The sequence below is a fragment of the Eumetopias jubatus genome, unplaced genomic scaffold (genome assembly GCF_037043125.1).
Source record: "Eumetopias jubatus isolate StellerSeaLion01/CBP00866 unplaced genomic scaffold, mEumJub1_p1.0 scaffold_13, whole genome shotgun sequence".
Classification (NCBI taxonomy): Eukaryota; Metazoa; Chordata; class Mammalia; order Carnivora; family Otariidae; genus Eumetopias; species Eumetopias jubatus.
This window is the reverse complement of record NW_028274819.1, coordinates 36,678,512-36,706,409: the sequence shown is the minus strand read 5'-3', so window position 1 is coordinate 36,706,409 and position 27,898 is coordinate 36,678,512.

Below are 27,898 nucleotides of genomic sequence, written 5' to 3'. Positions count from 1 at the left end.
TGAGCAATTTCATGGCACTGCTCAATGTAAACACAGCTCCCACAGCCCTTTCTCATGAATTTCCCACGGACTACACTGTGTAGTCTTTCTTTCTGAAAAAATGCTTAATAATTCATTGAATATAATTAAAATACTGTTCTACTTCAGTTGAATTTCATGGTATGTAATATTCATCTTCCTTCCAATCTCCTGAGTTGGTTTTAATTAGAAAGAAAAGCAGTTGAAGAACTTCATTCACATCAAATGCAATATCACAAGGTTTGAACATTCTGTTCTTTCTCTGAAACGTAGAAACCTCTGGAAAATGACTACCTTCGGTAGATTAAAAAACAGAGTTAGAAAATATGATTTACTCTCTTGTAATGAATAACAAATCTGTAAAAAGACAATGCAAGGTGAATGTGGTCAGGTGCAAAGGGTACTTCAATAGAGTGAAATGTACCTTTGCAGACCTTGGCTTCTTTATATTTAGAATAAGCTGGATTAAATGTTTTTCTATACCCCCATTTAGCTCTCAACCAGCTCTGTTTGTTAACAAGTTAAAAGTCTAACAAGCAGGCATGAATTTAGAATTTTCCAATTATACCCGATAAATTGTCCTGCCTGCATTACAATAAAACCAATGATATCTATGATGAACATTTCACAAGGGAATGATAAGAGATGAAAATATCATCTCGTGTTTCAAGGACACCTATCCTAGCACAAGCAGTAATAGCAGATGATAAACAGGGACATTTTTTGAGGTGCTAGAGAAGCATCTTTGACATTTACAATCGATAATGGCATCCACACTTTTTGGAAGATGAATACATAAGCTGGATGTATGAACTCTTTCCATTAGAAACAACAACAAACCCTAGTAAAAAACAAACTAAAATAGGAATTCGTTGTAAGATTTTAAGTACAGAAGGCACTTCCTGGGACCCAAGAGTAAGCGTTCTGTTAGTCCTCACAGGAAGGTTAGAAGCAGACACTTGAAGGTTTTTTTAGTGATTCCTGCAGTCCTCTCTTGCCTTTGCATGCCTCCCTTTCTTCTGCATTGTCTGTCGGGCTTCTTTCTTCGAAGAACTGGCTTTTTTTTTTTTTTTTTTTTTCAAGAGCCAGAAGATATCTGAATTATGGCTCAAAAGGTTCATCACTTTAGTTCTGCTTTTTACAGAGACATTCAATGACCATCTCTGAAGAGAGATACTGTGTGGTTCATTGAGTCAGTTCCTCACCCCCCACACCCTCCATTAATTGCTGTGGTAAATGGGGGTGGGATCACGTGGTAAAAACATAACTGCTTGGAGGCTCATCTCTGTGTGGAGTATGTGATTTTTAGAACAGGGTTAATGGTTCCTGGATTTAATGCAAAAGATGTATTATGAGCATTTTTCCCCTTCAGTTCTGATCATAAAGCTCAGGACAAAGGTGATGCTAAAGAAATAATTTTGAATAGCTAACTCTTCAGAATAATAACTGATTTCTCATGTATCATTCTATATTTGTGGAAGCATATTTTGCCTAACCACACTCTTTTATGGAAGAACGATAAGTAATGATCAGTCTATTGAATGAACTCTTACTATACGGCAAAATCTATCTTAAATACTTACATGTAATTAATAGAACTATGTATACAATTGTTTTATTGAATGTCTCATTTCTCAGGCACTATTCTAAAGACTGAAGGTTCAGATACATGAAACATTTCATTGCAATTGAGGTGAATGTTCACAAAAGGCAGTAAAGTGTGCTATGGGAAGGTAGAGTCAGGTAATTTATCTCACTTGATGTTCACAGTAGCCCTTTTAGTGTTGCAGATGAGTTATCTGACATTTAGCATTATTAACTTATTTAACAAGTGTCCCAGAAGGGTGGGACAGAGCCTAAATTAGAAGCCAAGCATTTCTGATACAGAAGTCCTTGCTTTGTTACAATGTGGAGATATTAAAACTTGGAAGTTGCCGCGATGCAGAACAAAACAAACAAAACAAAAAAACAAAAAACAAAAAAACCACAAACGGTTATTTGTGACACAAAGGCTAGAAGAACTCAGGTTTGATGACTGGGAATCACCCTCTTTCCCCTGCTGTGCACTTCCTCTACGGAAGTAGATGAAAAGTGCAAAAAAGAGTAGGTTCAGCTTTCTCATGAATTAAATTACCAAGAAGTGCCAAATCAATTTAGCTTTGTTACCAGCAGTGACATAAAACTTCATACCCAAACTATTCTCTAGAATTACTTTTCTGAGAGAAAATCAGTTTTTTTTTAAAAGAGGTGCTGGCACAATTGGAATACTTTGAATTTTACCAATATAGAGATGTTTCAGGGAAGCAAAGTTTGATGTCTTGTGTTTAAAAAATGAGATTGAGGGGCGCCTGGGTGGCTCAGTCGTTAAGCATCTGCTTTCGGCTCAGGCCATGATCCCAGGGTCCTGGGATCGAGCCCCACATCGGGCTCCCTGCTCCTCAGGAAGCCTGCTTCTCCCTCTCCCACTCCCCCTGCTTGTGTTCCCTCTCTTGCTGTGTCTCTCTCTGTCAAATAAATAAAAAAATTTTAAAAAAATGAGATTGATTTCAGTGCCACTACACAAATAAAAAAAGTCTTTGTTTTATGAGTTATGTATGAGTTTGTATGTCTTTTATAATAACAGATTGTTTCACTAATGCCTGCATTTTTTCATTGCTGAACGTGATCTGAAAATCAAATGATTGTCTATGATTGAAGTATGAATCTTATTCTCTGTGAAAGAATTGAGTTGTTAATTAGATGACATGTGCCTTATATAATTTAGAATTTTATACTTTTTCTGTTTATTTTATGCATAAATGTATTTTGCTATAAAATTTTAAGATGACTTATCTTAATAAGTCACTTTGTATACCTTGGTAATAGCTACTAATAACAGCTAAAATTTTTGAGAAGTTACCACACATTCAGTATGCCTCATTAGTAAAACAACAGCTAACAGGACATTCTGAGCCAACATTTTAACAGAATACATATCTGTTTCAAAATATGACTGAATTTATATGTTCAAAATAAGTTTAATTTTTAGTAATGAAAATGAGAAAGTATAGAGATCATTTTTCTCAGTGGTTCAAAATTTCTCAGTGCATTTTGCTTTCTGCCTGGCTTGATGCTCTGAGTATAATTACATAATTTATTCTACATTCCCAAAGTTTACTATGGGAGATTAATAAATACTGAGATACTTTGAAGTATAATAATAAAAAGCAATAAGCCGTATTTAGAGTTCTTACAATTTCAAGTTATTGCTCATAATTTTAACTTGAGTATTGAGATTATCTTAATATGTTGTCTTTTTAAATTGGGAGATTTTTAATCAGAATGAAATCTGGATATAGTATGATCAAGAAACTCATATGCCTTCAATTATTCTAACATTAAACAAATTAATGGGGATTGTCACATCATATTTTCCTATGGCATTGCAGAAAGATTGATGCCTTATAGAGACGTTAAAAAATAATCAAATATTGTAAACAAATGAAAATAATCCAAACTTTTTCTCATGCAGGTTTACTATTTACTATATTATTTTTTCCAGATAGCACTTCTCTACCTGGACCGAGTTCATAAGTGAACTAGATAGTGTAAAATAGTAGCTTTTTGAAGGTTAACAATCGACTTTCTTATTTTTTTATATAGCTTTGAACTATGTGCACTGCAAAATGTATTTGCAAAAGTCACTAAGCAAGTTAAATGAACTCTGCTGGGAATGGATGAGAGTAATTAAAAGTGCAGCCTCTGAAATTGCTTGGACTGAAAAATCCAGCTTCCACACTTACTGGCACTGCAAATTTGGGCAAGTTACTAACCTCTCAGCAGTTAGTTCCTTCATCTATGAGGTTGGGGTAATAATATTACAGTCTTAGTGGTTTTCTGATGGTTAATTCATAACATTGAATATTATAATAGCCAAAAGTGTTCATAAATTTTATTTACTGCCGTGATTATACATTCCCCAGCACTCATATTTCTCTACAGTTTTGTTTTCTATATTCATTGTTGCATATTTCTTTGCTCCTTTCAAAAGATGCAAACTATGGTCCTTTATGAGAAATCTCCAAAACCAGAAGGCAAGTTTTATAGGTAGCAGTGAATGACTTAATCAGTTTGCTCACTATAGTTTCTCTTATTTATTTTGATACAAGTTGTTACAGTTTCAGTTTTACATGCTTTCAGTGAGATTTTGATTAACCACCGTACTAAATTCGCATGACATAAATAATAGCAATAGCCAAAGTGATGATGATAAAAACTATGGCAACTTTTTATAGAAAGACAAATTATGTGATATTATTTTATATTTGTATACATTATTTTGTTAATTGAATGAGGTCTGAACTATAATTATCCCTATTTTATAGAAGAGAAAATTGCTCTTTGATTAGTGTGACAGAGTAAGAAAAAGTTTTGAAACTTGAAATTATCTGCTAAGAGGCCAAATTACTTTCTCCTTTGCCTTATTGGTATAAGCACATTTCAGAAGTTAGACTTTCATAAATTGCCTAAATCCATTTTTATGTGTTTTAGATAAAAATAACAGACACATCATGTTTTTTTCATCATATTTTCTCCAAAAAGAATTCAATATTAAAATTCATATCTGCCATGAAAAGAGAGAGAGAGATCTGCAGGCAAAACACAGCATCTTCATAGTAAAATGTAAAGTGTTTAATTCCTTTTGATTTAAAACACTGTCCGTTTTTACAAAATATTTGTTATTCTGTTCAATTCCTTAAAAACAATAGGATTTTTATAAAATGATTGTCATCTTAAGAAATGATGTCTGAATCCAATTGTCTAGAACCCTAAATCTTAAGAACATAAAAGTGTATCATGTATAGTTCATTCTGAAAGGATTTTTATTTCAGTTAATTTATTTGAATAGATATCAAATATTAAAAAGCTAGATCCTTTTTATATTAAATTTCATTTTGTTTTTGCTTCATATTTGTGCAGAAATCTGAGATTATTTTCATATAAATTCAAGTGTTTCCCACATGATTATGAAGATAGATTTTTAGATTAACTCAAAGTTCTTGAATTCTATTTAAATGGAAATGTGCTAATGTACTTTAGCTTTATAGAAATAGACTTTTAGAACTATAATTTCTGTATCTTTTTCATTCTTAACAGTTATGAATTGACATTTCTTTTACAGATGCTTCAGTTTGGCCTAATAATATCATTTGGCAATAAGAATTATATAAGTATTCTTCAATTTGTTATAACCATTTTATATAGACAGTTATATATATAGTGTTCCCCCTAGTGTATTTCATGCTATGTGATTTAGTTTTATGCAAAAGAGAATAATTTATTAAAAATAAAAATTTTTTCATTTATAATTGTGTTACAGAGTTGGATGGACTTAAGCAAGTGGCAGACTATAACTCCCACCCCAAACAGCAAACACTGATTAAAACAGAGAAATTATTTATATGGGTATAATGGCTAGATGCTGAAGAAATAGAAACTGGGGAGACTAAGTCACTGTTGTGGCAAGAATCTTAAAAAGGTATACTTAATTCTGTAGCCATGTTTCCCCAGGGGAATTTGCTGATTCTTCTTATTCTAAGTGGTTGAGATTCAAATTTTACACTTATTTAGAGATGTTGAAAGGGACAGAGGAAAAAAGCATTGCTTTTTGAAGACTTTGGCATTGGTTCATGCTTGGGTTTACTCTCAGGACATTTGCTGAAATCTGGGCTATAGTGTATGGAAACTAAAAATTAAACATAATTCTACTAACAAAGCAAATAGAATTTCAGCAGTCTCTGGAGATACAAATTAGGGGTTAGAACCTCTTATAGGGAGGCTCCTTATAGACTACACTGGGCTGTCACTTCCATATTATAGATGACTAGGGACAAATCAGTGGTATAACAAAGCTCACAGTACTGTGAAGCATCCTTGCCTCATCACATTCCTGAATTGATGCTCATAATCTTCCACCACTCTATTGGTCTAGCAGAGAGAGTTGCAAACCCTCTCAGGAAGAGTATAGTATCTGTAGCCTTTGTTATTGTTTTATATACCATTTCTGATGTTCAAAAATTACTCTACATGACAAAACACAGGAGAACATAAGTGAAAGCCAAGATTAAAAACAAACGACAAAAACAACTGCAAATGATATAAGTTTAGGTGATGGGTGGCAAGGAATTTAAAATAAATTTGACCATAGGAACAAATAGAAGTAAATATATTAAAAGATGAGGAATCAAAATCTCAAGGAATAAAATGCAAATTCTAGAATTAAAAGACACATATGACATGAAAATGATCTTTTTTGACAGAAGAATAAATGCAGCACAAAGCAGAAAAAAGTGAACTAACAGAATTATCAATACAAAATGCCAAACTGAAGCACAGAGATAAAAAATAAAGGAAAACAGGGCGCCTGGGTGGCTCAGATGGTTAAACGTCTGCCTTTGGCTCAGGTCATGATCTCAGGGTCCTGGGATCAAGTCCTGCATCGGGCTCCTTGCTGAGCGGGAAGACTGCTTCTCCCTCTGCCTCGGCCTCTCCCCCTGCTTGTACTCTCCCTCTCTCTCTCTGGCAAATAAATACATAAAATCTTTAAAAAAAATAAAGGAAATGAGTTTGAGAGATATGTGAGTAAAAGTGTAAAGGCCTAACAAATGTCTAAATGGAGTCCCCTCATAAGACAGATGGAAAATAGAGTAGAAATAATACTTGAGGAGATAATACTTGAGGAGGTAATTTTTTCTGGAAGCTATGTGAAGTTCAGTACCAACAAATACAAAGACTACAATGCGTAGGTGCATCACAGAAGATTGTTGAGAAACCAAGATAAACGATTCTTAAGAGTAATCAGGGTGGGCGTGGGGGTGGGTAAGTAACAACCCGGACTTAACAATTGGCATATGAAGTAGGCGGGGACAGTCTTGGGGAACTGAGCTGTTAACCTGTGGGAGTGATGCTATGTCCAGGAAGATAGTGTCCGAATTAATTTAAATTGTAGAAAACCCAGTTGTGCCACAGAGAATTGCTTGGTGTAGGAAAAAACCCTACACATCTGGTTTCAGAAGTGCCATATATGGTATTAGTGTAGGAATAAAGGAAAAACAGGAGGAAGAACTGAGTTTCTTCTACACAAATAGCAATGTCTTGTGTATTTTATTTTTTTATCTTTTTAAGATTTTATTTTTAAGTAATTTCTACACCCAACATGGGGCTCAAGCACACAACCTCAAGATCAAGAGTTGCATGCTCTTCCAACTGAGTCAGCCAGGAGCCCTGTCTTATTTGTTTTAAATGCATGTGTACCTATTATATATGTTAACAATAATAAAAAATGTAGGAGAGGTAAATAACATTAAAATGTTTTGATTTTTTGGCATTGCCAGGGAAAAAAGTAAAAATTTTTATTGGACTTAATAAATAAAAGATTCATGTTGTAATAATCTTTAGGGCCACTAATAAAAAATTGAACAGATTTTATAGCAAACAAATTAATAAAGGGGGGAAACTTTTGATAATTCAAAAGAAGGCAAAGGTAATAAATATTAACATAAAATAGTTTTGTCTAGTATAAAATAAGCAAAAGTTGATATTATGAACCCAGCTTTATCTGTGATTGTATTACGTGTAAATGGACTATATATACCAGTTGAAAGTAAGTTGGTATAAACAAGTATATGCTGCTTATGAAAGACACATCATAACTATAAGTTGTAATGTTCAACCTAGAGCATCATGTGGTTTGAGATATGTACAATTAAATGTGAGTCTCTCCACCAGAAGTCCACAGAATAGCTTGGAAGTTTCATAAGAGATACATACAATCATAAGGCACAGTAGAGAATAATACAAGCTATGACATGGTTTGATAAAGTGCTAGAGGATTTCAAAGGAGAGAGAAATTTCCTTCTAGCAGAGTGAAAAGGGTTTAAAAATATATATATATTCTATTACTTGGATATTTTATTTTATTTTATTTTTATTATGTTATGTTAATCACCATACATTGCATCATTAGTTTTTGATGTAGTGTTCCATAATTCATTGTTTGCGTGTAACACCCAGTGCTCCATTCAATACATGCCCTCTTTAATACGCATCACCAGGCTAACCCATCCCCCCCACCCACCTCCCCCCTAGATCCCTCAGTTTGTTTCTCAGAGTCCATAGTCTCTCATGGTTCATCTCCTCGTCCGATTTCCCCCCCTTCATTTTTCCCTTCCTATTATCTTCTTCTTTTTAACATATAATCTATTATTTGTTTCAGAGGTACAGGTCTGTGATTCAACAGTCTTATACAATTCATGGTGCTCACCATAGCACATACCCTCCCCAATGTCTATCACCCAGCCACCCCATCCCTCCCACCCCCCACCACTCCAGCAACCCTCTTTGTTTCCTGAGATTAAGAATTCCTCATATCCGTGAGATCATATGATACATGTCTTTCTCTGATTGACTTATTTCGCTCAGCATAATACCCTCTAGTTCCATTCACATCGTTGCAAATGGCAAGATTTCTTTCCTTTTGATGGCTGCATAATATTCCAGTGTGTGTGTGTGTGTGTGTGTGTGTGTGTGTGTGTGTGTGTGTGTGTGTATACCACATCTTTATCCATTCATCTGTCGATGGACATCTTGACTCTTTCCACAGTTTGGCTATTGGGGACATTGCTGCTATAAACATAGGGGTACATGTACCCCTTCGGATCCCTACATTGTATCTTTGGGGTAAATACCCAGTAATGTAATTGCTGGGTCATAGGGTAGCTCTACTTTCAACTTTTTGAGGAACCTCCATACTGTTTTCCGGAGTGGTTGCACCAGCTTGCATTCCCACCAACAGTGTAGGAGGGTTCCCCTTTCTCTGCATCCTCACCAACATCTGTCATTTCCTGACTTGTTAATTTTGGCCATTCTGACTGGTATGATGTGATATCTCATTGAGGTTTTGATTTGGATTTCCCTGATGCCGAGCGATGTTGAGCACTTTTTCATGTGCCTGTTGGCCATTTGGATGTCTTCTTTGGAAAAATGTCTGTTCATGTCTTCTGCCCATTTCTTGAATGGACCATTTGTTCTTTTGGTGTTGAGTTTGATAAGTTCTTTATAGATTTGGGATACTAGCGCTTTATCTCATATGTCATTTGCAAATATCTTCTCCCATTCTGTTGGTTGTCTTTTGGTTTTGTTGACTGTTTCCTTTGCTGTGCAAAAGCTTCTTATCTTGATGAAGTCCCAAGAGTTCATTTTTGCCCTTGCTTCCCTTGCCTTTGGCGATGTTTCTAGGAAGAAGTTGCTGCGGCTGAGGTCGAAGAGGTTGCTGCCTGTGTTCTCCTTTAGGATTTTGATGGACTCCTGTCTCACATTGAGGTCTTTCAACCATTTTGAGTCTGTTTTTGTGTGTGGTGTAAGGAAATCGTCCAGTTTCATTCTTCTGCATGTGGCTCTCCAATTTTCCCAACACCATTTGTTGAAGAGACTGTTTTTCCACTAGACATTCTGTCCTGCTTTGTCGAAGATTAGTTGACCATACAGTTGAGGGTCCATTTCTGGGCTCTCTGTTCTGTTCCATTGATCTATGTGTCTGTTTTTGTGCCAGTACCATACTGTCTTGATGATGACAGCTTTGTAATAGAGCTGGAAGTCTGGAATTGTGATGCCGCCAGCTTTGCTTTTCTTTTTCAACATTCTTCTGGCTATTCGGGGTCCTTTCTGGTTCCATACGAATTTTAGGATTATTTGTTCCATTTCTTTGAAAAAAGTGGATGGTATTTTGATGGAGATTGCATTGAATGTGTAGATTGCTCTAGGTAGCATTGACATCTTCACAATGTTTGTTCTTCCAATCCATGAGCATGGAACGTTTTTCGATTTCTCTGTGTCTTCCTCAATTTTTTTCATGAGTATTTTATTGTTTCTGAGTACAGATTCTTTGCCTCTTTGGTAAGATTATTCCTAGGTATCTTATGGTTTTGGGTGCAATTGTAAATGGGATCGACTCCTTAATTTCTCTTTTTCTGTCTTGTTGGTGGTGTATAGGAATGCCACTGATTTCTGTGCATTGATTTTATATCCTGCCACTTTACTGAATTCCTTTGTGAGTTCTAGCAGTTTTGGGGTGGAGTCTTTTGGGTTTTCCACATAAAGTATCATATCATCGGCAAAGAGTGAGAGTTTGACTTCTTCTTTTCTGATTCGGATGCCTTTTACTTCTTTTTGTTGTCTGATTGCTGTGGCTAGGACTTCTAGTACTATGTTGAATAGCAGTGGTAATGGTGGACATCCCTGCCACGTTCCTGACCTTAGGGGGATATTTTAAAAAATGTCTCCAGTGCCTTACTTAGTGCTGAGCACATAGTAGATTCTCAGTTTTTATGACATGACTGTATGATTTAGGGATATGGATATGTGCAAGAAGAGCATTCATTCAGAGAGAAAGATAGGTCAAAACAATCTCAGAAGCAAAAACATGTAAGGCAGTTATTGGTGAAAGTGTCTATCTGTTGTAAGTGGAGAATGAAGAGTATGAAGGTATGGTAAGAATGAAGATCCAGGGGCACCTGAGTGGCTCAATTTCTTAAGTGTCTGCCTTCAGCTCAGGTCATGATCCTAGAGTCCTGGGATTGAGCCCCTCATCAGGCTCCCTGCTCAGCTGGGAGTCTGCTTCTCCCTCTGTCTCTGCTGCTCCCCCTGCTTGTGCTTGCTCTCTTACTCTGTCTCTCTATCTGTCTCTCTCTCTGAGAGAGACAAATAAATAAAATAAACAAATAAAATCTTAATAATAAATAAATAAATAAATCTTAAAAAAAATAAATAAATAAAATCTTAAAAAAAAAAGAATGAAGATTCAGAGGGAATAGCACTGTGCCAGGATGTTTATGGATTCTCTGCCCCACAGAGGTAGAAAAGGAAAAATAACTCAAACTGATTTTATAACAGCTTTATTAATAATTCACAGCCAAAATAATTCATCCTATTAAATTGTACAATTCAGTAGTTTTTACTGTGTTTACATAATTGTGTAACTGTCACCCCAACAAATTTCTACATCATTTAGTCATAATACCAGTGTCTTGAGGTTATTATAATTAAACAACATGTATACAAATCACTCTATAAAGCATCTGGCTCCTGTTAAACATTGCTTAGTAAATGTCAGCCACATATTGGTATTCAAGTAAATTTTAAGTGACAGAAAAATTCTATGAACTGTCCTGATAGTGATCTGACCCTCTGTCTGCCAGTCATTAAATTTGGAGCAGAATTAGGGCGCCTGGGTGGCTCACTCGTTAAGCGTCTGCCTTCGGCTCAGGTCATGATCCCAGGGTCCTGGGATCGAGCCCCATGTTAGGCTACTTGCTCAGCGGGAAGTCTGCTTCTCCCTCTCCCACTCCCCTTGCTTGTGTTCCCTCTCTCGCTGTGTCTCTCTCTGTCAAATAAATAAATAAAAATATTTAAAAAAATTTGGAGCAGAATTGTTGACCCATCTCAAATAATGTTCAGAAAACATCTATAAACCAGCAAGTCAAGTTTGACCAGTCATTGAAAAGTGAATCTGCCCATGACAGTAAGTCATCAAATTGAAGGAACTAGACAAATTGACAGCATACCCATGGAGGAAGGGGCTCACCACCAGGAATTGTTCCACCAGCAGAGGTCAAAGATGAGACAGCCTTTCAGGGCTTCCTATGGCTTCCTAATGGTGCAAGTGCATCTTCTAACCTGTCCCTCAACATGCTACAGATAAGAGCTTTCCCAGTGCTTTTTCTCAGTGAAGCTCTATGGTCTTTGAATTTCAAATATAAGAAGAGATAAGTGCAGCTGTCCACATTCATTGGCTTATGATTTAAAATGTTTTTGAAGTCTTGGTTAGAACATCAGCAGTTGAAAAATGTCAATGAAATGAAGGAAAGAAAAATTACATAAATTTTAGTTCAGTTGGAACTCTGTGTGTGTGTGTGCGTGTGTGATTGCTTCCTCATTGCTTACACAGTGTCTTTTAGGGAAATTCATGTTCTTCCAGTGACTGCTAAGAATTTACTGTCCCCTCCACATGGAATACATGCAAATATGGAGTATCATTTAGATATCATCTGGTCTAGCCCCACTTTTCAGTGTTACTTTCCAATGTGGCACAAAGAGATAGAGAAAAAGCAAATATTAAAAATCAATTTAAGGGGGCGCCTGGGAGGCTCAGTCATTAAGCATCTGCCTTCGGCTCAGGTCATGATCCCAGTGTCCTGGGATCGAGCCCCGCATCAGGCTCCCTGCTCAGCGGGAAGCCTGCTTCTCCCTCTCCCATTCCCCCTGCTTGTGTTCCCTCTCTCGCTGTGTCTCCCTCTGTCAAATAAATAAAATCTTTTTAAAAAATCAATTTAAGGAAAACTTCTGGAATTGTAGCGTAAGGAGCTCCATGACCTGTGTTTTCCCAAGTAAACTATGTAACTATATATTTTATAACAAAGTTGTAAAAGAACAACATTTAATGTTCTGGAAGTTGTCCTCACGACAGAGTGAAGATGCATTTTATTGATATGGATCACACATGTGGTGCATTGAAGAGATATATAGTTTTTCTTAGTGACCTGGGAAGAAGAAAAATTACATTTATTGAATACTCACCATATTTTTGGCAGTGTGGTAGGTGTTTTTAATATATATTGCTTTATTGAAATCTCACAAGAGTGCTAACAAGTTACTGCAAGTTAGTTGATTTCATAACTTTCCCTTGAAAGGAGAGATGGATTTATTCACTGGCCAGCTATATTTATTGAACATGGTCTAAATTCCAAACATTGGGTTAGGCCTTGGGGATGCTTGCCCAATAGATGGATACCATTGTTATCTTCATGAATCTTCCTGTGTAACCAGGGAGCAGATGTTTAGCAAACAACACAACCTGTGATATATTAATAGTAGGGCACCTGTTTTATCACAAATGTTAACTAATATATCAAATAAATTATTGACTACTTAATATATGCCAGGTACTGAGCTACATTCTTACCTATGTAAGAATTTCATATATCTTATATGATAGCTGACGTTTATCTGACAGGTATTGTAAGGTAGTGACAGGTACTATTAATAACCATATTTTATGGGGTCTCTGGGTGGCACAGTTGGTTAGATGTCCGGCTCTTGGTTTCAGCTCAGGTCATGATCTCAGGGTTGTGAGATCAAGTCCCGTGTTGGGCTCTGCACTCAGTGCAGAGTCTGCTTGAGTTTCTCCCTCTGCCCCTCCCCTCTGCTCTTGCTTTCTCTCTCACTTTCTCTCAAATAAATAAATAAATCTTTAAAAAAAATTTTAGAGTTGCTGAAACCAAGTCCCATGGAAGTTAGTGACTTACCCAAGATCTTACAGAGCCAGTAAATGGAAAAGTAAGGTTTTGATCCTAGATATATAGTCTCTAGAAGCTTAGGTGTGTGTATATTATGCCCTCAACTTCACAGTTATTGTCCCCACCATCCTTACATCCTTACACAGTTTATAAGCAGCACAGCTGGAATTTAAACCCTTGTGTTCTGACTTGAGAACATACACTCTGAACCTCTCTGCCCTGCTGTCAACGTGTGAAAAAGGAACGGAATAAATAGAACTTGGCGCTGTGAGAAATAAGAAGAGATCTAATCCAGAGAAGGTGTCAGTCAAGAAGGGATACAAAGGTTGGGGCAGGTGAGCTGGGTCAGGATCAAGGCTATTTAATAAAAGGGGAGAAGAAGGGAGACAATGTGCCTGGACAGAGGAAACGGGATGAAAGCCTCAGAAATAATGATGAACTTAAGGCAGGAAAGGAAGGTCAGTGAGGCTGGCAAATGTTAAGTGGAAGGGAAAGGGGAGTAACATGGGTCTGGAGAGAGGGCTTGGGGTCAACTCATGCCTTGAAGATGAAAAAAAATAAAGGGAAAGTTGATCATCAGTTTTAAGTAGTCATTTAAGGATCAGAGTTCAGTTTCTGATTTCCAACTACTGTTGCATTTTTCCAGTAACTCTTGAACTCAGCTTCTTGTTTTTCATAATTCTTCAGGTGCTCTTTCATTTATTAATTGTGAAAAATTAGAGAACCAAAGACTTCTGTTTGTTTCTACTCAGTAGCTGTAAGAAATCTGCATATTGGTTTGTATGTTTAGAGGTTTCAGTGAAAAGCCTTTAACTGAAGGTAATTTGTGAATTGGAAAAAAAAAAAGGTCTGTTCATCTGACAAAAACATTTGGTGAGTAATCAGATATATTCTGCATAAAGACAGATTGCTGGACTTGAAATTAATATTTTATTGCAACTTTATGTAGTGAATATATTATTTTATGACCTGTCAACTGTTTAGCCATAATTATAATTCCTACATACGGAACACTCATTTTGTCCTTCCAAAAGAGCAATTATAATTTTTAGACAAACTTCACAAGAACTCTAATTAGGAAATGGAACTACTTCTTGTTTGCCTTTATAAAATTCCCTTAAAAGTCAGCCCTCCTGGCAATAAAATAGTTTGTTACAGTATAACTTTTTCTGCGAAGTTATGATATTTATTTATATGCATATTGTCCCTAGTACTACCTTGGAATATAGGAAACATGTTCTGTGTTCTTCCTTTCATCCTTCATTTCTAGTGCAATAATTAAAGCTTAGTGTTTACTGTTTGCAGAAGGAAGTTAGGACAAGTACATATTTATAAGCAGATGAAGCAGATGAAGCAGGGCATGCATAGTTCCATGAGTAGTGGATGCATTGGCAAAGGGATGCACGTTGAATTCTGTCAGTGGCTATTCATCCAATGTGTTAGAGAAAGTTTGGAGCAAGAGTACAGAATCTAGGGCTCTAGATTGTGAAGGGTCTTGTTTGCTTTGCTGAGAAGTTTGTTTGGCATCCTCTAGACCTAGAGGAAACCTGGAAAGACTCAAGCCAAGAAATGAGATAATTAGATCTTTGTTTTGGCGAGAGAACCAATTGGTGGTATGGATGATGAACTTTATTACAAGACTATGGAATTAGAAAGGCTAACTCAAAGTGATATTTTTGTTAAAGAAGAGCAAATTAATTAGGAAGATATTTGGAGGATGTAATTCACAAGATCTGGAGGGGATATGTTGCTTACAAATTCAGTGTCGTCTTTCTAATGTGGTTGGATGGCATGTTGTACTGTACCAAGCAATGTCTGCTGTGATGTTCAGTTGAAAAATGTGATGCTGCTGTTGGACAGCACTGTGTGCCTGGCTGGACAGCACAGTTCAAGAGGAAAACCTGTAGTAATTGTCCTTCACCACCAACCACCACTCTCAACACCTGGATCCTATCTTTTTCGGCAAGGCAGTGAGGAAAATTTAGTTTGGTATGAGAGCTTTCAGGTGAATTCAGCTCTCCTTTATTATCAATGTATGGAGTAATTAAGATGCCATTACTGTTTATATAGCTTTGCTTTAAAACAGTTTCAGTAGACCTTTTTTGTTCATGTATGTAAATTCACCAAATTATTTTTCATCAAAATAAGTTATTTATTTCTTGAAAGAATGGCCATCCTTTTATCTCTGTAGTCCTGATAATTGACACACAGGTAAACAATCCCATTCATAATTGTATGCTGAATGAGTAAAGGATTGAAAGGCAGGTAGAAAGTTGAATACAGAGTGAAAAAAGAAAGACATGTAACTGCTTTGCGATTTCTTTACAAACGCATCTAAAAAAGCACCATTTGTTTGATTCTCATTATTTTTCCCAAGTCTCCATTAAAGGTTTCATTTTACTATTATTATTTTCATATAGTGTTTTGTCAATATTTTTAAATGGAAGGCATGCTCCAAAAATACAACTTTCCAAATTTAATGTCTATGTTATTCCAAGTTTAAAATATCTACTTATTGCTTAAAATAATGGTTGCTTCAAAATTTAAATATTCTTTTCCTCATTAATTTGACAAATATTTATCAAAGAATGACTGCATCCCACATGTTGCTGTGATGATAATGCAAAGTGAGAAGACATAGTAATTATTTCCAAGTAGTTTATGACTTTGCAAGGGGGGAGTCATGTACATAAAATTTTCATTACCAGTTGGGTAGTAGCTTCATTTCCTAGGACTTCCATAACAAGATGCCGTGGAATGGGTAGCTTAAAGAACGGAAACTTATTTCCTTACAGTTCTGGAGTCTACAAGGCCAAGATCAAGGTGTTGGCAGGTTTGATTTCTCCTGAGGCCTCTCTTGGCTCACAGATGACTGTCTCCTTACTGTTTGTTCACATTGTTGTCCCTCTGCATGTGTTCATCTCATTTCATTTTGTGTCTAAATTTCCTTTTCTTATAAGGACACCAGTCATATTGGACTAAAGCCCATCCTAAAAGCTTCATTTTAACTTAAAGACCTTAAGCTCCGGCTGCATGTCCCCTTTTAACTTTCTGACTCATGGACCAGGTGCATGTTCTCCTCAGAGCTAAGGACACCAACTTCATCTGCACAACAGGCTCATCATCGTATTTGGAGGCTTAGAGGCAGTTAGCGATCCATGCAAGTTCCAGTCTGTGCACGTGGATTTCACTTACCTCAAAATTTTCCTTTAGTCTTTGCTGTCCCCACTGGATGTCCATCTTCCTTTCCTTACCACCTGCCTGGCCAACTTTAGGCTTCAGCACCAGATGGTATAAACAATCTCCTAAATCTATTCAACCAGCTTCCTAAATTGTGTGAGATCTAATCCTAATTATCAGTTGTGTGTATTCCAGTAGTTCTGCTTCTGTGATTGAACTCTGAATGATAAAATTAGTTAGAAATTTTAGAGTCAATAGGAGAGTACTGTCTTATTTTTAGCATATTATTTTTTTTGCAATCATGGCAAACTGAAATTAAATAACTATACATGTGTATCAATTTATTATCCTAACACACCATGTAGTTATTTCCCACCCACTGTATTTTATCAGTTTCCAAGACAGCAAAATACTGTGGATTTTGTCATTATTCAACCAAATATGACATTTGCACAGCTGTAGGAAGTATATTTTTTAACTTGAATTGATAGAAGCCAGTTATTTCATTTCATTAAAAAGCCATAAGTCTTTGCTCAGTATTTTTAAGAATTCAGGGTAAGTCATTTTTGTAATATTCTACGAATGATCAATTCTGCTATTTTAAAATTGTTTCTAATTGTGAAACTTAGTTTAATCTTTAAATGCTACTTTTAGACTTCATTTTCATTCTCATTATTGGTCTGTTCATTTTGTTTTAAAAAATGAATAAGGTCTGAAGAATTCTATTCTGACTTTGGTCATTCTTACAACAAAACATTTTCAATATTTTGATTTGTTTTTCCCTCAGTAAGTATGTCCCCTGGGTAAAAGTGCTATTACTGACCAGATTAACACACAAAAGGAAAAATATGGGTTTGGCACCTGACAGCAGTTTTCTCTTCCAGCTCAGGATTATATTCCCTTCCAGATTTGAATTATTGTTGGAACAGATGGACAGTCAGCCAATAAATGGTCTGCTATTGCATTTATTGTCTTATAAAGCTCAATGATCTCATAAATATTTTAATTTGAAATTTTGGGGCAATAGCTGAGTTCTACTTGTCCATGGTGCTGTTGATATAGGGGTACGATACAATTCAGATAAAGAAAAGAAAAAAAGGTAACATACAAAGAGAGTAAAGCCCAGAAGATAATTGTAATGCTCCATCTTATGAAAAAAAAGGAAAATAAATTGCTTAAAAAACCACAATCATATATGGCAATGTAACAGTGTACAGAAACCATCTTTATGGATCACAGAAAATTTTAGACTGAAGAACATGCCTTTATATGTTTTAGAAAATTTATCTTTTGTCGTTGGCTTAAGCAGGCAATAATTTATATTGTATTTGTACTAATTAAAAATGTGGGAGATTAAAACTCAAACTTAGATCTAATGTCTCTTAGTTCATTTGTTGAAAATTATGTTCTCTTTTAATTTGCAAGAATATCACAATGTGGCCAAGGAATGAGAATATAGCCATGAACTGATTCTTTATTTGAATTATCTAACCTGTTTAAAGATATTAAAATAATCTTTTCAAAATGACAACCATTCTGCAGTTATCTGCACTTCCAAATATATTGTATGTAGATCCAAATGCAAAATATTAAGAGCCATCTTTATGTATTGACTCAAAGATGCCACATATTGAATATAATTATTGAATCTACTTTTCTAAACTTGTCCTTTTAAATACACCCAGACTTAAGAATTTATAAGAGTGCCTAGGATATTTAGGAAATGAGTAGCAATATGATTTATAGTTCATTAAATTTATTTATTTTTTTACAAAATGGGCCTTACTTCCCTGAACAATAGTAAATGTGTATGATAGTTCCATCATACGCATACCAAGAAATCTTCCATCTATACTGCAATTAAGAGGGGTTCAATAATATTTTTACTAACTTTATAAGCAGTTCTTCTTGGACTATCAGAAAAAAGGAGATACTGAATAATTTATTACCAAGTGAGAGTATTTTAAAAATGAAAAGAGGTTGGGGAGAGGAGAAATAGATATAACAAGAGAGAGAGACAGAAAGGAGAATCAAAGTGGAGGCAATGCAAAAGATCAAAGAGAAATAATGCACCTAGAAATTTTCTCTTAGGTTATTGATGTTAAAGGCAGTCGTGAAAGGTATAATCAGTTATAAAGTTGAAGCTAAAATATTTCAATTGTAAATCATGCTTGACTTCAGAGTTAGATAATACATTTTCTCATTACATTTATTTTTCTAATTCTAGAGTTTGCTTTAAGTTAATAGTAGAGGCACCTGGGTGGCTCAGTTAAGCATCTGACTTTTTTTTTAAGATTTTATTTATTAATTTAACAAAGAGAGACACAGCGAGAGAGGGAACACAAGCAGGGGGAGTGGGAGAGGGAGAAGCATGCTTCCGGCAGAGCAGGGAGCCCGATGCGGGGCTTGATCCCAGGACCCTGGGATCATGACCTGAGCTGAAGGCAGATGCTTAACCATCTGAGCCACCCAGGTGCCCCAAGTGTCTGACTCTTGATTTCGGCTCAGTCATGATCACAGGGTCATGAAATGGAACCACACCGAGGGGCTTTGCGCTCAGCAGGGAGTCTGCTTGAGATTCTCTTTCTCCCTTCCCTTCTGCCTCTCCCCCCTGTGAGCGCACTCTCTCTCTCTCCCCCCCCAAATAAATAAGTAAATCTTAAAAAAATAAAAAATAGATAGTAAAGTTAATTCTCTTAATCTAGGCTTTTCAAAACATTCCTAACTACTGAATTTCTACTCATTCTACAGATTTGATTAATACATAAAAATTTCTGACCCTTCTCCCTGAAGTCAAAATCAGTTACTATCCTTACTTTACTCCTACCACACTGGGACTGTTCTATTTTCATCCCCTATCATTCTGTCTTGCACAACATTTAGTTAAACAGTTGACCCCTGAACAGCATGGGTTTGAACTGTGCAGATCCACTAATATGTGGATTTTTTTTCAATATGGTACAGAGGTATAAATATATTTTCTCTTATGATTTTCTTAAAAACATTTTCTTTCCTCTAGCTTTCTTTATTGTAAGACTACAGTATATAATACATATAACATACAAAATATGTGTTAATCTACTGCCTTTTTTTATTGGTAAGGCCTCCAGTCAACAATAGGCTATTAGTAGTTAGGTTTTTGAGGAGTCAGAATTTATTTTCAGTGTTTTGACTGTGCACAGGTTTGGTGCCCCTAATCCCCATGTTGTTCAAGAGTCAACTGTATATATGACTGTTACTCCAATTAGGAAGGATGTTTCTTCAAGACAAGTGTTCCTTTCTTCCTTCCTCTCATTATATATGAAACTATAGTGAGAGAGGCATTCAGACAAAGAATATCCATCACTGTATTCTCTACAACATCTAGTACTATGCAGGGAACCTACTAATGGGCCAAATAACATCACCAGAACATGAAGTGCTTATTCTAAAGTAGTAAAACAAACTGTTATGTTGATAATGTTGTGGTTCAGCCAATCAATAAATATTTATTATGCTCCTATGAGTATCATGTAAGGTTCTGTGGCTAAAATGGTGATCAGGGCTGACTCATGGAACTTGCAGTCAAGTTGGAAAGACAGAGAAACACAAGTAAACATGCAAGTATATAAGATATATAAGTTACATGCAATATATAAAATAAGTAATATGTGTTTTCCTGTTCATTTATATATTAATTTTGAACTCTTGGTATTTGTGATGATAAATCTTGTTCAAGAACATTGCACATTAATCCAATTTCCAGTCTTCCTTTAAGTAATTTAATACAGTTTTATGTTTTTGTTCCTAATGGCTCTGCATCTTTATTTTATTCTTAATAAAGTACAGTTTTCCTCCACTATTGTATTTTTTTCCTTAATTCATCTTGTTGCAGGCACATTAATAATTATCACTTTTTGTTTGACAAAGTATCTTTGATTTTATAGACACAATATCTTTACCAAAGGCCAATGATACTATGTATCTTTTTAAATATTCAAGCTGATCAATTTGTTTTCTTAATGCGTTAGCTAGATCTTCTATCGATATATTGCAGGCATCCCTGTTTTATTCCTGATTTTCATAGACATAAGGTCATTTTGCTGTTAGTTTTGGCATAAGAGTATTTTTCATATTGGGATGGCATCTCGTTCCCATTTTCTGACTGTCCTTCCTACAAAGAGTACGCATGGCCTCCTCTACGACCATTTGCTTTCCGGTACCTCCCAGTTGAAGGGGTATACTTCTCTCTCTCTTTCATATCAGACTTGACACAGGAGTTGTTTTGGTTAAAGGAATCACTGAATGTGATGTTCAACAGAAGCTTTAAGAACCATCTCATGGCTCTGCCAGTTCTACTGCTATGAGAACAGCACATTGCAGATAAAGACCACTACATTAGCCAGGATCCAAGAATGAAGAGACTATGTGGAACAAAATTGAATAAAAACAAGCAGAGCCAAAGTTATGCCCTGAATACATGTAACTGGAAAGAAGTAATTATTTCTTGCTGTATGATAGTTACTAAACCATTTGCTTCCAAACATTCCTATTTTATTTAAATTTTCATTAGAGTCCCTGTTAAGTTTTATCTAATGTCCTTTTGTCATCTGTTTCTATAGTTATATGATTTTTTTCTTTTAATGTATTAATTGAATGGATTATATTGATATAGTTCCTGAATTTTGACAGTATTCCTGGAATAAACACTACCTGATTATAACATATTAGTTTTTTTAAATATAATACTAGATTTTGTGTACAGCAGCCCTCTTTATCTGCACTTTTCCCTTTCTGTGGTTTCAGTTACCTGTGGTTAACCAAGGTCTGGAAGCAAATGGTCCTCCTGACCTATCACCAAGTCAGTAGCACTCTGACACTTCATCACTCATCACACATGCTCACCTCACTTCATCTTGTCAAGTAGACATTTTCTCATCTGACATCATCATGAGAAGACAAAGGGTGAGTACAGTATAAAAAGATATTTTGAGGGCGCCTGGGTGGCTCAGTCGTTGAGCGTCTGCCTTCAGCTCAGGTCATGATCCCAGGGTCTGGGATCGAGCCCCGCCTCGGGCTCCCTGCTCGGCGGGAAGCCTGCTTCTCCCTCTCCCACTCCCCCTGCTTGTGTTCCCTCTCTCGCTGTGTCTCTCTCTGTCAAATAAATAAATAAAACCTTAAAAAAAAAAAGATATTTTGAGACAGAGAGGCCTCATTCACATAATTTATTATACAATATATTTCATAATTCTATTTTATTATTACTTATTGTTGTTAATCTCTTACTGTGCCTAATTTATAAATTAAATTTTATCATAGGTATATATGTATAGGAAAAACACACAGTGTATATATCGTATATGTAGGGTTCACTACAATCTGCAGTTTCAGGCATCCACTGGAGGTCTTGGAACATACCCCCATGGACCAGCGGGGACTACCGTATGTAGTAATAAGTTAAATTAGGTCTGTGCCATAATATTTATTGAGAAATACTTTTTAGTATTGTATGACCTGAATAATTTTAATTCCACAGGGATTGGTTTTACAAAGTTTCCTAAGAACTTTACTCTAAAATTTTCTGTACTAAATTCTCATTGAAGATGGCAGTCTGAGCACAGGCTACAATCCCCTCTACCCTCCAAATTCATAAAAATTATAAAAAAACAAGGAAAGCCAACAGATAATCACTTAAGATATAAAAAAGGAACATTTCACCCCCACTTCACTGACCATAAAAGAGAGCAACATTTCTCAGAGATGGGCACTATATAGGATGATACAGGAAAGTCACAAAAAAGAGGACCAAGACAGAAGGCAAAAGCAGCTCCAAGACTGTTGTATACATGGAGGCAATGGATACTCAAAGCTGGATGGAGCTGGAGAGACCAAAACAGTATTAGCCAAGCAAGTGAACTCCTAGTTTATGTTTCCAAACTGGAGCAATGAGTGAGTGCTATCAGGCAAGAGAAGCAGGGTGTTGTGGATGGTAGAGGATGGGAAGAATAGGGAGAACCCATATGTAGAAGGCTAGCACTGAAAATACCATTAAGATACTTCCTTCTTACTTTTTCTGAAACTGTGCTAAGATTTAAGACACATTTTACTCTCTCTCTAAGCAGTCTGCACAAACAGATACAAAAGATAGTTGAAATGGAAACTTATTCCCAAAGATATACAGTCATACAGTCAAAATGTCTAACAGATCAAAGAAATCCAAGACAAATACAAAACTCAACATAGGAAAGAATTTAAACATCAGGAAAATGTTAATAGAGGAGGTAGAATTGGACTTTCAAATAAACATGAAAACATTAATCATAATAGCTAACATTATTTACTAGATGGCTAACACCTTTTTATGTCTTTGTGTGTTCTATCATTGAATGGATAAAGGAATTAAAGGAATAAATCATAGTCATACAATAAGAACGATTACCAATAAAGGAATAAAAGTTATAAACCTCAAAAATGAAAATTGTTGTTGAAATAAAAACAAAAGTCCAGAATGTACTGAGAAGAAGCATAAATTAGGTTCTGGAAGATCTTGTTAAAGAGTTAAGCCAGAAGGCACAACAGTTGGAGAGAGACAAGAAGTGTGAAAGAAAACCTGCAAAACATGGAGGATGCCTCCAGTAGTTTTGACATCTAACTGTAAACCCAGAAGTACATGGTATATATGTATGGACAAGACCACAAGACCATAGACGATCTGTAGAACTAAAGAGTGAGTCTTTTTTGAAAAGAACCCCCTTCAGCCTTGAAGAGGATGAATTAAAAAAAAAAAAAAAAAGCAAATTTAGACATGGTGACAAAGAATAAAAAGGAAATCTTAAAAGCTTCTAGGAAAATATAAGATAACAATAGAACAACATCTTCGGGCAGAGAGAGTGCAAATGCCCTGCCACGAGAAGGGAACAAATTTACAGCCTTATACTAATGTATTAATAATAAAAAGATTACATATCAGTTAACCATGCTTTCATATTAGGAAACAAGCAAAATTTACCCATCAAAGCATAAGAAAGGATCAATAGAGGGAAAGTAGAAGTTAATGTAATAGACATAAAAGAATAGAGTTAATAGAAAAAGATTTTAAAAGAATATAATAACATACACAAACTTTTTGAAGTATGACGAGAAAAGAAGAGATAAAAAGCTAATAATTTTAGAACTAAGGTATGAAATAAATACAGATAGCAAGAAGATTAAAATAATTGTGAGAAAATACTATGGACAATTTAACCTAATTTTTTGGGGGGAATATATGTAAGAAAAGTGGCTCTAAAAGCAGAGAAGTAGAATGAAGGTGGAATCAGCTTGTAATCTCCTGAGACATTGACATGCTCTGTGAAGATCCACCAGCCCAGAATGCTTGTCCCTCCAGTCATTCAGATTTCAACTCAAATATCAGGTTTTTTGAGGCTTTCTGACCATCCTAATGAAATCAGTTTCCTAGACTTGTATCTTTATCCCACTTATTTTTCTCATGGCTCTTATCAGTGCTTGGGAATTTGTTATGTTGCTGTGTAATGTTGGACCTGATAGTAACTACTCAATCAATTATCATCTAATTGATTGATTGATGGACTGATTAATTAATCCTATCTTGTTTTCTCTGATTCTGTTATTTTTTCTTTCTACCACTTCCTACTTTTTCTTTATGTTTTTCCTTCATTTTCTTCTATTGGATTGCAGAATAAGCTATGACACTTTCTTTCAGTGACAATTTTAAAGATGAATTCTATCAAACCTTTAAAAAAACAAAATTTCCATCTTATGCTTGCTCTTTCAGCATTGGAAAAAGAGGAAGAGATGATGAATCACCCTTCTCCATCTGGCATCATGTTTCCTTTATCTTAATTGAAAAGAACCCAGAATCATCACATGATGATTAGGCTCAAAATCAATAAAATTTCAAATAGGCACCACATGAGCTGTTATAAATAGACAAATCCCAGTCTAAGAGACAGCATCTACACATACACAGACAGCAGTAAGTTCTGGGGAATGTCCGTGGGGAATAACATGGCTGATCCTGTGGATTCCTGGGAAACTGTTAAATAGTCCAAGGAAATTGTTGTGAAACCAGGGCTAAGGTAGGATGCGGTCATAGAAACAGCAGAAAGGTGAATCATGAGAGGCTTGATTGTTGAGGTATATTTGGAGTTTAGGAGTGACAGAAACACCAAGGTGGTGGAAGAGGCCACTGGAGGAACAAACTCACCTAAGCTCGAATACAGTGAAACGTGATAGGCCCCCTGACCTGAAACTTTGACACTCAGGCCCTTTGTCCTGTGGTTGTCACATGGTGTTACTTTGTCAATTATTCATTGGTTAATGAATTTTCTAAAAGCACAAGACAATGGGATCAGAATTGAGAAAGAATTCCATGAATCATGTACGCTATAATCCTTCAAAACTTTCATTTTGTCAAGGCAGTAATTATATCACATTTTTTAAAACCAATATTTCTATAATCAGAGGTATCCATATTCTTTTCCCATTCATAAAGTTAGTGATCTTCATGGCCAACTTGATTCCTTGGAAGAGTTCAATACCTTTTTTTTTTAATTTTTTATTGTTATGTTAATCACCATATATTATATCATTAGATTTTGATGTAGTGTTCCATGATTCATTGTTTGTGCATAACACCCAGTGCTCCATGCAGAATGTGCCCTCTTTAATACCCATCACCAGGGTAACCCATCCCCCTACCCTCCTCCCCTCTAGAACCCTCAGTTTGTTTTTCAGAGTCCATCATCTCTCATGGTTCATCTCCCCCTCTGACTTAATCCCCTTCATTCTTCCCCTCCTGCTATCTTCTTCTTTTTCTTTTTTCTTAACATATGTTGCATTATTTGTTTCAGAAGTATGGATCTGTGATTCAACAGTCTTGCACGATTCACAGCGCTCACCATAGCACATACCCTCCCCAATGTCTGTCACCCAGCCACCCCATCCCTCCCACCCCCCACCACTCCAGCAACACTCAGTTTGTTTCCTGAGATTAAGAATTCCTCATATCGGTGAGGTCATATGATACATGTCTTTCTCTGATTGACTTATTTCACTCAGCATAACACCCTCCAGTTCCATCCATGTCGTTGCAAATGGCAAGATCTCATTCCTTTTGATGGCTGCATAATATTCCATTGTGTATATATACCACCTCTTCTGTATCCATTCATCTGGTGATGGACATCTTGGCTCTTTCCACAGTTTGGCTATTGTGGACATTGCTGCTATAAACATCGGGGTGCACGTACCCCTTCGGATCCCTACATTTGTATCTTTGGGGTAAATACCCAGTAGTGCAATTGCTGGATCGTATGGTAGCTCTATTTTCAACTGTTTGAGGAACCTCCATACTGTTTTCCAGAGGGGTTGCACCAGCTTGCATTCCCACCAACAGTGTAGGAGGGTTCCCCTTTCTCCACATCCCCGCCAACATCTGTCGTTTCCTGACTTGTTAATTTTAGCCATTCTGACTGGTGTGAGGTGGTGTCTCATTGAGGTTTTGATTTGGATTTCCCTGATGCCGAGTGATGTTGAGCACTTTTTCATGTGTCTGTTGGCCATTTGGATGTCTTCTTTGGAAAAATGTCTGTTCATGTCTTCTGCCCATTTCTTGATTGGATCCTTTGTTCTTCGGGTATTGAGTTTGATAAGTTCTTTATAGATTTTGGATACTAGCCCTTTATCTGGTATGTCATTTGCAAATATTTTCTCCCATTCTGTCGGTTGTCTTTTGGTTTTGTGGACTGTTTCTTTTGCTGTGCAAAAGCTTTTTATCTTGATGAAATCCCAATAGTTCATTTTTGCCCTTGCTTCCCTTGCCTTTGGCGATGTTTCTAGGAAGAAGTTGCTGCGGCTGAGGTCGAAGAGGTTGCTACCTGTGTTCTCCTTTAGGATTTTGATGGACTCCTGTCTCACATTTAGGTCTTTCAACCATTTGGAGTCTATTTTTGTGTGTGGTGTAAGGAAATTCAATACCTTTTTTTTTAAAGATTTATTTACTTGTTTTAGAGAGAGAGTGCACGCATGTGAGTGGGGTGGGGCAGAGGGAGCCAGAAAGAGAGAGAAGCAGACTCCCTCCTGAGCATGGAGCCCAACTCAGGGCTTGATCCCACAATCCTGAGGTCACAAACTGAGCTGCAATCAAGAGTCAGATGCCCAAACAACCAAGCTACCCAGGCACCCCAAGAGTTAAGTACTTTAACTTTTTAGACCACAGGCACAGATTTAATATGCTGGAGAATGGAATGGCTCTTATTCTTGCTGTAGGTATGAACATCTTTAAGTAGGTATGTTTTGTATTTAATTTTGGATTTTTTCATAAAAGACAGATAGTATGCTGTAATCTTAGAGATAATGTAGTATGCTTTCTTTACACTAGATAAATAGTGGGCATGGAAATGAGCCACCTACTGGCTGGGAGAGTGACTGACTTAAGATTTAAGACTGAATCCACCAGCACCCAGTTCAGGTTCGTACTTCCAAAGGCTGCTCACAGTGAAGAGGAGCAGAATACATGGCCCCAAAATATGCCACCTTGGCATGTAGATTATTTTGAGCTAAAGGTGTTACAGGATGTCCCGCCCGCCCTTCGGTGCCCACAGTTCTTGGTCACTCAGCTTCGAAGAATGAAGAGGTAGACCAGACGAAGAGTGGTGGGCAGCAAAGTTTATTGAGCAATAGTAAAGTGATCATACAAAGCTCCTGAAGAGGGAGGGAACCAAGAGAGCTGCCACCAGAATTTCTAAGTCTAGGGGCTTTTATGGGCTTGTTGGTGGTCTGTTTTAATCTGATTAACTCAACCTGAGCAAAAACCAATCAGGTTTTTGTCATCTACCTATCCCTGGAAAAGGGTGGAGGGCTCCTTCCAGGGTGGTGTAAAATCCTTTTAAGGGTGGTTTCCTCTTGGGGGAGGGGGGTTGTCCCTTGTCCCTGCCTGCCTTTCTTCCAATTATTCTTCATCAAAGGCAGTCAAGACCCAGCTGACTCAAGAAAAACTTCTGCCTTTCCCCTAACTAACTAAAAGAATTTAGACGGGGAATCTGGTCCAGAAAAAGAGTTATTACCAGAGATAAATTTTTATCTGAAAGATCTATCTGTCTGACAGGGCAAACATCTAACTACCAAACATCTGCTCTTCTTATTGTCCTATAGATTACCCTCCTCCCCTTGGCAGCCCCAGGCTTCAATTCCATCCCTTAGTTCACGATGACATATAAGCCTCAACTGACTGACTTGTCCTTGGGTCTCATCTTCCTACAGGGCTTCCATATGTCTGTGATTAAATTTGTTTTTCTCCTGTTAATCTGTCTTATGTCAATTTAATTAATAGACCAGCCAAAAAAAAAAAAAAAAAAAAAACCTAGAAG